The sequence below is a fragment of the Nuphar pumila genome, chromosome 6, assembly GCF_984573655.1.
Source record: "Nuphar pumila chromosome 6, dmNupPumi1.hap1.1, whole genome shotgun sequence".
Taxonomy (NCBI): domain Eukaryota; kingdom Viridiplantae; phylum Streptophyta; class Magnoliopsida; order Nymphaeales; family Nymphaeaceae; genus Nuphar; species Nuphar pumila.
Window position 1 is genome coordinate 109,091,939 of NC_143254.1, and position 10,886 is coordinate 109,102,824.

Sequence of the window (10,886 nt, forward strand, 5' to 3'; positions counted from 1 at the left end):
GAGAAATAAGTTGATGAAAGGTGTCCCACCCCCATCCTACGCAGCCATCATAAACGGGGAAGTCAGTCCTCAATTTTGGGGTTTTTAGGAGACAGGTGATCCTGTGTCTCTGTATTAGCCACTTACCTGCATAGCTGTTTTAATTATACCGATTAGCACCTAAACCAAAAGGACTAAACGTGCCTTATCGCTCACACAGGCAAGGGTACGTTGGCATAGGCTGAAACGTGTCTTCGCAGCATTGTCGACTTAACCAACATCTAACGCAGGTCATGAGAAGCATGGCGCGTCCCTTAGCCTTTACTAATGTGTGCCAAGCCTCCAAGTATCATTTCGAGTTACATTTTCTTAAATTTTGGTAACCCGAAACCAACAACGCACGGATGCTTTAGCCTCACGTGCTCATAGAGCCTTCTAATAATGGAAAGGTTAACTCGGCATCTGAACCTCTCTGCGTCCAAAGGACACATTGCGCCAGTTGCGATAGGCGATTTCCATTGGCACCATTCTTTTTATGCCGATGACGCGTTGTTCTTCATTAGGGACAACAAACAGTCCATCAATCATTTCTTGAATAGCATGGAAGGGTTTGAAGCAGCATTCGAGTCACAATTCAACAAGGAGAAAACCATCATGATCACCTGTAACATCCCACATATTAGAACAAAACAACTAATTAGACAAAGTGGATGGAAACGAAAGGAACTCCCTGTCACTTACCTTGGTCTCCTGCTGTTCAAGTGAAGATTCAGGAAGACTGTGTGAACTGCTGTTGAGCCATATTGGAAGCTTGGAAGGGGAGACACTTGAGATGGCTTCTCGTGTGGTCCTGATTCAATCAATACTTTAATCATTCCCAATGTATAAGATGGAGAATCTGTTACCGGTGACCTCCATTGAGAAGATCACAAGATTACCAGTGAGTCTAAAAGAAAGAAAATGTTATTTACCATGTATATCATGTCATTTTTGCTATATTCGGTTATCTAAAATCAAGTAAATGAGGATCAGCTGACTGATATCACACACTTACTAAAATCAAGGAAAAGATGATTGACTGATATCAAGGAAAATCGGCTCATATAAGGAAAATGAATTTTCTTCAAGATAATTTGTAACAGTATATATGTAACATTTTCTACTTCTTTTCAATCATCAAGTGAGAATAAAAAAATTCAATCTTTCATATTCTCGATTCAAATTTTTTATGGTATCAGAGCACTCAGGTGACTCTCGATATAATGGATAGCGAAAGTGAAAGCGCATCAAGCTAAAACCCTGAAAAAAATAGAGAGTCTATTTTTCCTTCATCACTCAGACAACCCTGGTATGTCGCTAGTATCACAGCCATTAAATGGTGACAACTATACCAAATGGTGTCGTGTTATGAGTATGGTACTCTCTGCAAAAAATAAATTTGGATTCTTAGATGAGTCCATAAAAAAGTTGAGCTTTCCTATCAAATCTGTTGCAGCCTAGAAACGTTGCAACAACAAGATCATATCGTGGCTTCTCAACTCGTTGCATCCAAATCTATCCTCAAGTGCCATATACGTTGAAGTGTGGGCCGAACTTTGCGACCGATCTTCTTAATCAAATGCTCCATGCATATATCATATCCAACAAGAAATCATAAATCTCAAGCAGATGCTTTCCTCCATGGCAGCTTACTATACAAAAATGAAGGGCCTATGGGATGAGTTGTCCATATACATGACTAGTCCTCTATGTACATACAGAGTGGTGAAGGTTGTTCATGAGCAACAGTTGCTGAAAAGACTACTGCAATTTCTAATGGGCTTCAATGAAAGTTGTAGTGCCATAAAGAGCTAACTGCTCTTGATGGCACCATTGTCGAATATATCCAAGGCATTCACATTACTAGTGCAGGAAGAAAGGCAACGTGATCTTTGGGTTACGGCTAACCAAAAGCCAGTGGTTGCAGCCATAAATGGATCTAGGCAGAAATCAACAGAATCACATTCATCCAAAATGTGATCAGTGTATCTATATGGGTTCTCAAATTGATCTGGTACACCCTCCAATGTCTGTCAACTCATCTACTTCAAGAAAGATGCTCACAATCTAAAGTTGATTATTCATTTTTTTCAAAAGCTACTAATGGGGCACACATTTTTGTTCTAGTTTACGTGGATGACATTATCATTGCAGAAGATGATGTTGCATATATAGAGCAACTTAAGTCTCACATCAATCATCAATTTTGATTGAAGGACCTTGGACGACTCAAATATTTCGTCGACATTAAAGTTGCAAGATCCAAAAGTGGAATTTTCTTATCCCAACAAAAATATGTACTTAATATTCTACATAATATGGGATATCTTGGGGTAAAGTCAAGCCAATTTTCCATGGAACCATATATCAAACTCAATAATGAAGATGTAGATTTTTTGGAGGATCCAAGGTCATATAGGCGCATAGTGGGTCGACTGTTATACCTCACTATAATCTGACCTGATATTGTATTTGTGGTCAACATTTTAAGCCAGTTCAGTAGCAAACTATGACAGCCTCATACGGATGCTACCATGAGGGTCCTTCAATATATCAAGAGTTTTCCAAGATAAGAGATTTTGATGTCATCCACCAATAAGATTCAAGTCATTGGTTACTGTGATTGGGATTGAGCCTCTTGCCCAATGACTCGTAGATCCACATCTGGTTATTGTGTCATGATGGAGGATAACTCTGTTTTCTAGAAAACCAAAAAACAATCTATGGTGTCATGATCATCGGCTGAAGCCGAATATCGATCCATGGCTCTAGAATGTTGTGAATTCACATAGGTCAAATATATGATGTTAGACTTTGGAATTGATCATTCTCAACCTATGACACTATATTGTGACAACCAAGCAACACTTCATATTGCCGCCAATCCAGTATATCACGAGCGTACAAAATATATCAAGATTGATTATCACCTCGTGCAAGAAAAGATTCAAAGCAGACTTATTCAAACACAATTTATTCCCACTCATTCACAATATGCAGATCTTTTTACAAAGACGCTTGGCACCGATTATTTCTCTCATCTCAAGACAAGTTGGGCATACTCAACCCCCATGCTCCAACTTGAGGTAGAGTAAAAGAAAGGAAATGTTATTTACCATGTATATGTTATTTATCATGTATATTCTTATCCTTATCATTCATGTATATCCTACCATTTTTGTTGTATTCAGTTATCTAAAATCAAGGAAAGGAAGATCAACTGGCCGATATCACATGGTTACTAAAATCAAGGAAAAGAGGATCAACTGATATCAAGGAGCTGATATCACACAGTTACTAAAATCAAGGAAAGGAGGATAGACTGATATCAAGAAAAATTGGCTCGTATAAGGAGAATGTTTTTTCTCCAAGATAATTTGTAACATTATATATATAATGTTTTCTACTTCTTTTCAATCATCAAGTGAGAATAAAATATTCAATCTTTCATATTCTTGATTCAATTTTTCTTTTAGAGTTCTTATGGGCAGGCTCAATGTAACGACCCGACAGATTTCAAACAAAAAATACCAGATTTTTTTTTTAAGTAACACATTATTGATTTACTTTTTTCTTTTCCAATATATAATAATATAATGGTCTCATCAATGGACATGTTCCAACCGTATCAAGTACTAGACGGCTCACCTGAGCACAAGCGCAAGCATATCTTAGCCTCTTAGTACTGAATCTAGTATGAAACCACCATTAACAAATCTGGTTAAACAATTACATAAAAAAAATATTAATTTAAGTATTTTACCATTGGCATTGCCTTAACTGAAATAAGCTCTAAGAAGTCAGTGTGCGTATTCACCGACATTTAATAGCTTCTTAGAATAAAGTTTGAGAATAAAGTATGCAAATGACAAAATCCTTATACCATTATTTATGTGAGCAAATATAGCAAAAAAATATTGATTTGAAATCAATTTAATAGGCTGGATTTTTTGTTAAACCTCCTAGACACATTATATATAAAAAAAATATTGGCATGCAATCACCCATAAGAGAAATTAATTGAAATATGAAATAGTCCTATTTAATATTAAACCATTCAAGCAATTGTTCAAAAATAGACAATTAAATAATCAAAAAAATATCAAATTAAAATTAGACAAGTGGCCCCTGGGATCTCAAAAATATCAGTCAATCACAGCCCCCTCCAACATCCTACATTCGCTCTACAGATCATATATTACCTAGAAAATATTTTATTTTGAAAGCATGAGACTTTGAAGAGTCCCAGTAAAATTTACATAGCTAATGCAAGATACAATACATAAAGCTTGCATAATATACATTAATCATAAAAGTACAATATTCAACATTTAATAGGCAGATAAACGATTTAACAAGAAACTCATACATTCATGATTCTAATGATGTACACAACATGATATAACAATTTTAAGCATGTATAACTGCATTCTAATTGAAATCAAGACATTCAGTAATATGCATGAATCCACATAATCATATAAGTATAGAAAAGTGAAATGAGCAAGTATTTTAAGTTTCACTTGATTATCAAAAGCCTATCGGGTATGCATAGGACCACTACAAAACATATTAGACTACTCGAGTGTTTATTATATTATGTATTTTAATTTTTCGAGTAGCTGACTAAGTCGTTCTCTCAGGATCAAAGTCAGGCTGTGAGAAGTAGCGGCATACTCAAAGAGAATCTATCTGAGGGCATGGCTTTGTGCCGCTTGATGATCATGACCACTCACTTCTGCAGAAGTCCTACGGACGTGCCCACCTAGGATATAAGAGATAGACCTAGTACCCCTAAATTCTCTGGGTTGGGGGACCGCCGAGACATTTCCCCTCGCAGCATAATAGGAAAGAAAAACCCAGAGAGTTTCATACCACCTACCCTCTCTAAGGTAGACCACAAACCATTATGGTTCAACATACCTCAATAAAGGTATACCTGAAAATCCTGCCCAGGGTTTTCTTATTAATTAGGTTATAGGTAAATGCATCTACTGTTTAGGCTAGTGCATTGTCATTTCACTGTTCCCTCTTTGAAACCATAAATTATCATTTTATCGAGCACCTAAGTGCCCATGCAACCATGTGAGATTTTTATCATCCTGCATGAATTTCATAAATACTGCATCTCAAGCATAACATGCATTCTCATAACAATGAACCATGTAAACATATTGTTTAACAATTTATTTATGCAGTATCACGATTTCAATAAATAAGAATAATCATGCATCATTATCAAAAATATGAATCAATCTATGAACCACAATTCAAAATCACTGTCAAATTATTTAGGTCCCGTGGCTAGAGTAATCCAAAACCACACAACTAAAACATGTTTTGCCAAATCACAATGCAATCAACATGTCCATATATATTTTTCACATGCTTTACAATTAAGATCATTCTCATGCTTAACTTATCATAAAAATAAACACATTTAAGCTGTCACAGGTGGATTTAATCAAGAATATCGAATACAATTTGTGTAGGAGCCAATTTCTTATAAACAGGGCATCCTTGCACCAAAAACACAACTTACCACATGAGATCGAATTGACCTCTATCTCTATCATAAATATCTATATCAGATCTGATATACTTCAAAATTGAGTTTTTAAAAAGTTTAAAGAAAACATCAAAACAAAATTAAAGTCACAAACCCAACTTTCTCGATAAGAGCTCCCATAAACTCTTACTGAGCAAATCGATATGACTCTGATTAATGTCTTGATTTTATAGTAATTCAAATTCCATCAAACCTGATTAAAATATCCATGATACCAGATTGCATCAATGAAGCTATTACAACTAACCCATAACCAGAAACACATAAGTCAATTTTTTTGGTCCAAGCCCCCATAAGCCCAAATCAGAAAGGCTTATATATTTTTAATTATATTTAGTTGTAGACATGCTAAATCAAGGTAAATACACATAATTTATTTCAATTCATGTTGTACATAACTTAAAAAAATCATATCTCAACAACATATGCATTTAAAAGAATCAAATTCCAAGAAAGTGCCTAAAACCTTAAATCGATTTCTGAGAAATTTAGGGGTTTGATTATCTCATATACAAAACCATTAAATTTTCATTAGGTCAAGCATGAATTCAAAGATTTTATAAGCTAAACATGCTAAACATAATTATATAAATAAAAATGCTCTCTTTTGGATTCAACCAAAATAGTTAATTTGCATAATAATCAAGCTTTGGCAATGTCTTTCAATTATACCTTGCATAAATTCAAACTCAGATCTTTATAAATGTTTAGCCCTTTGTTTATGATTCAATAAGGTCTATTAACACTGATAATATGCAGAGTATAACAGAAAAACTGTAAGATCCAAGCACGTTACTAAATAATCACAAGTACAAGTCATCAGAAAAATTCGGATCTCTGATGACCCATTTTTATAAAATCTACCATAAATAACAAATTGTATATAAAATTACTATATGTTTATCAATCATCACAAACTTAGGTTTCTTAGGAAACATTTTTGCTAAAAATATTCTTGAGACCATAAAACCTTTAAAATCTTGACCCAATTAACCGATCTCAAAAATAATAAGCAAAAAAATAATTAAAAATCTTTTACAGAACCCTATTCTAATAGAATTTCAATCCAAAATTTGTAAACTGCAAGATTTTTATCATATTAAAGTTTTTCTTAGAATTTATAGAAAACATTTTTGGCAAAACCCTTTTTACGCAGTCTTTTATTATATGATAGACTGCACCTAAACTTTTTATAAAATATTCAGAGTGATTTTGCTTAGGAGTTTATACCTTTCATAAGAGATAGGTCAAAATAGTCCTCTATTTAGAGCCTGAAACTTGAGCTCTATTAGGATGGACGTTTCTCCCTCAATACGAATCCAAATAAGGTAAAACAAAATTCTAAAATTAAACCCAAGATGAGTAAATTAATCCAGTATTTTTATTTAGATTTTATAGACTAATATTTGAAGAGATATAGAATTATTTTTGAAATTTGTCGAGAATCATTTATCAGTCATCACAAACTTAGGTTTCTCATAAAACGTTTTTGTTAAAAAACTTCTTGAGACCATAAAACCTTTGAAATCTCAATATTTTAGATTTAACTAGACCCAATAAGGGTTAACTTATGAATATTACCAATGATAAACACATTATGACTGAATATAACTCAAATCAACAAAGAACTCTATTTAAACAAGCTTTTCAAAAATCATTTTTATGAAAAAATCATGATTCACCTTTTGCAAATCCAAATAACACTTTCTTCATAAATAAAAACATGTATAACAGGTCAAGACATGTAAATATACTTCTAAAAATAAATATAATTCATATATGCATGCTTGATGTATGTATAAAACATCTACTACATAAATCTTACCTGAAAAATTGATAGATTATTTAAACAAAAAGGAAATCGGGTAGTCTGATCTCTACACCACCACAACCACCTAAGTTTTTGCAGGTTTAATGGCTGCTCACCACAACTCTAGACCTCCTAGATGTTTTGGGGAGAAGAGAAAGAAGAAGAAAAATAGAAAAAAGGAGAGAGAGAATTTCTGAAAAATGAGAGGGGTGTGTGAGAGGGGGTATATATAACCCTCTCCATAAGCCCTAACCTATTTGAGAAAGGACTCTTCTCTCCAAAATTATTTGGAGGGTGTAACATCTCAAAATTTACAACTTAAAAACTTAGAATTTTAACCTTAATTTTTTTTAAATAGCACATCATAAATAGTTTGGGTTTTGCAAAAGTTGAACGATTCTGACGGGTTACAGAGATGAGAAATATGTAGAGTTTCAACTATAAGAAATGAAAACATCATTCCATGCATTGTAAATAAACCAAGTTATCAAAGTTTATACATCATCAAAAGCTTAATAAAGTATCCCATTAGACAAATAATAGTTGGTTCCAAGATCAAAACGTAGTTAGGGATGTTTGGATCAGGGTCCTACTGCACATCAAGCTCTTGAATTGCATCATTCTTCATTACCTGTGCCCCATAACAATGGAGTCAAATATGCTAAAATTATGAAATGACATGTTCATAAGCTTGATAAAAGCATCAATATCATGATCACAATGATGATATGTCAATACGAACAACATAATCACAAAAATAACAACATAATCTCAAATAAATCACAACTAACTATGCCAATGAGTTAGCAGGGTTAGTATTAAGTTTCGATAGTCTTACTCCTCTGGGTACTCAGAGGTGGTCATCATGACAGAAAGAAATACTACGGTATTCATTATGCAAATGGATATATTTGTTGTAGTTTCTAATGACTGGATCCCCAACCCAAGCTGCGGCCTCCAAAGGATCGAGAGATGATTGGTGCATGAGTAAATTTGGATTGCAATCTCTATCGCTGCAGCAACTAAGGTCTACCCTTTGTCTGAAGACCTGGACCTTTTTGACTCCGAGTGACGAAGGTCTGAGGACATTGTGCTCCTCATTTTTCAAGTCGGTATAACATGAAGTTATAAAAACCTACATGTGACAATTGTCACTCAAGGTTGTACCATCCACCCTCTCTTGGTGAACTAATTAGTGAATGGGCAACATGGGCGACTTCATCTTCATGATGGGTAATGTTAGTAATCATGTTCTCATGTCAGATGAGGTGTTAAGGCTTAATAGCCCCATACTCCCCGCAGGACAGTATATCATGTTAATGTCTATACCCAACCCAAATCACGTGCCCAAAAATTACCTTTCCAGTGACAGCGTAAATATCATATTTAAATATATGAGAGTTAGTATAAGTAGTGAGACTTCTTCTCACAGGGTGTGGCCACCCAGCTCTCAACAGAGCACTTAATGCCTTTTTGCAGTTTGTTTATTTCACACGCATATAAGATGTTAATCATGCCTTAATACATAAATAATTAGCATGCTAAGTTGGGTGTAACAATATTCTATTTTACAAAGACATCATGTATGAAATTATGAACATCAATATCATTGACCTATATGCAACATACACGACTTATGCATGTATTTGTCATATGCACTTTTTTTTTGTCTAACCTTTCATTTTGTAGGCAATATAACACACTATCACATGAGTATTGTATGTATCTATATGACATTTGGCCTATGTATAAACAAGTATGTATTGTACTTGAAACATAAGTTTGTTAGTCTTAGTCAATGCATATTTGACATATTTATGCGCACATGTATATGATTCTTATATATAATTTTGTTGTATTGTCGCCTAGCCCTTGTTGTGAGCTTCGTAGAGTTTTGGTTGCCTCTTGCATACACATATTCTTGTGAACTCTTTTCAAGTCGTGTTTGACTAACGTCTAAGTATAGATATATCTAGCCCTTCCTAAAGCAACGATATTCGTGAATCATATAATGATTGAAACCATGTCAAATTGGGTATCGGATGTAAACTTCTTTGTAGATCACCCCTTTGAACATCTTACTCCTAAAGTGTGTGGGTTTCACATTGAACTATTTCTAAAAATTGCATAAGACTCAAGCTTTGAAAATAATTTCCTTGGTATAATATTTTTGACATTTCCTCAAGATCTGATTCTTGGTTTCTTTCTAGTGAGGGAGTTTGAATTTGACTAGTTATTTTCTAAAAAATCACTCTTCTATATTTATCAAATTTTTAAGTTTTATTCTTCCTTGAGGAAAACATAATTCATCCAAATTTTTTTAATATATTATCATTGAGTGAATCTGAATTTTTAAAAATCTAATTGTTGTTAAATCAAAATCATTTGAATTGCTTTAAATCTTAAAGTTAATAACCATAAAATAATATTATATTGTAACATAAACTAAAAAATTAAACAAACTTTTTTTTCTAAGAAATTGCTCTAAATTCCATTTGTTGTGATTTTTTTTTGAAAGTTAAGTTGGAGTTAGGCGGACCCCTACCAGATTGAATTAATGATAATAAGAAATTGCTTTAAGTTACAAAGAATGCACTTGACGGCAGTCCAATGAGCCTCATGAGGCTGATGCATGTATTGACAAACTTTATTGACTGCGAACACAATATTCGAGTAAGTGAGAGACAAGTATTGCAGGCCTCCCACAATACTGTGATACAACGTTGCATCCAAAAAGAGTGCAGTGTCGGCTTTGGTGAGCTTGAGAGATGAATTCATCGGAGTGGCCACAAGCTTGGCATTAACCATAGTGGCTTTCTTGAGAAGATTGAGAATATAGAGACATTGAGACAGATGCACAACTTGGTTAAGATAGTGAACCTCAATACCCCAAAAATAACTTAAACCCCCAAGATCTTTGACGAAGAAGGTAGATCTGAGATTGGTGACGATGCGGGTAATGGCCTATGGAGAATTATCTGTGATGATGAGATCATCTATATAGACCAGTAAAAAGATGAGAAGATGATGATCTTTATAAATGAAAATCAAGGCATCAGACTGGGAGATGACAAATCCCTGAGAAAGTAAGTACGTGCTCAAGCGTTGGTACCATGCCTGGGGGGCTTGCTTGAGGTCATAGATAGCACAATCTTGTTTGTAGATATAATTGGAAAACTTAACGTCTTCAAATTTTGATGGTTGGCTCATGTACACATTTTTATCTAGATAGTCATTGAGAAAGACATTGTTGAAGTCGAGTTGACGCATAACTCTGTTAAAGGAGACAACAAGTGAAAGAATAACCCAAATAGTAGTAGGCTTAATGATGGGACTGAAAGTCTCAAAGAAATCGATGCCTTTCTTCTGATGAAACCCCTTTGCCATAAGACGAGCTTTATAGCAAGCAATGGTGCCATCAAAGTGCATTTTCATGCAATAAACTCATTTGCAACCAACAACATTAAAGTGAGATTGTGGAGGAATCAA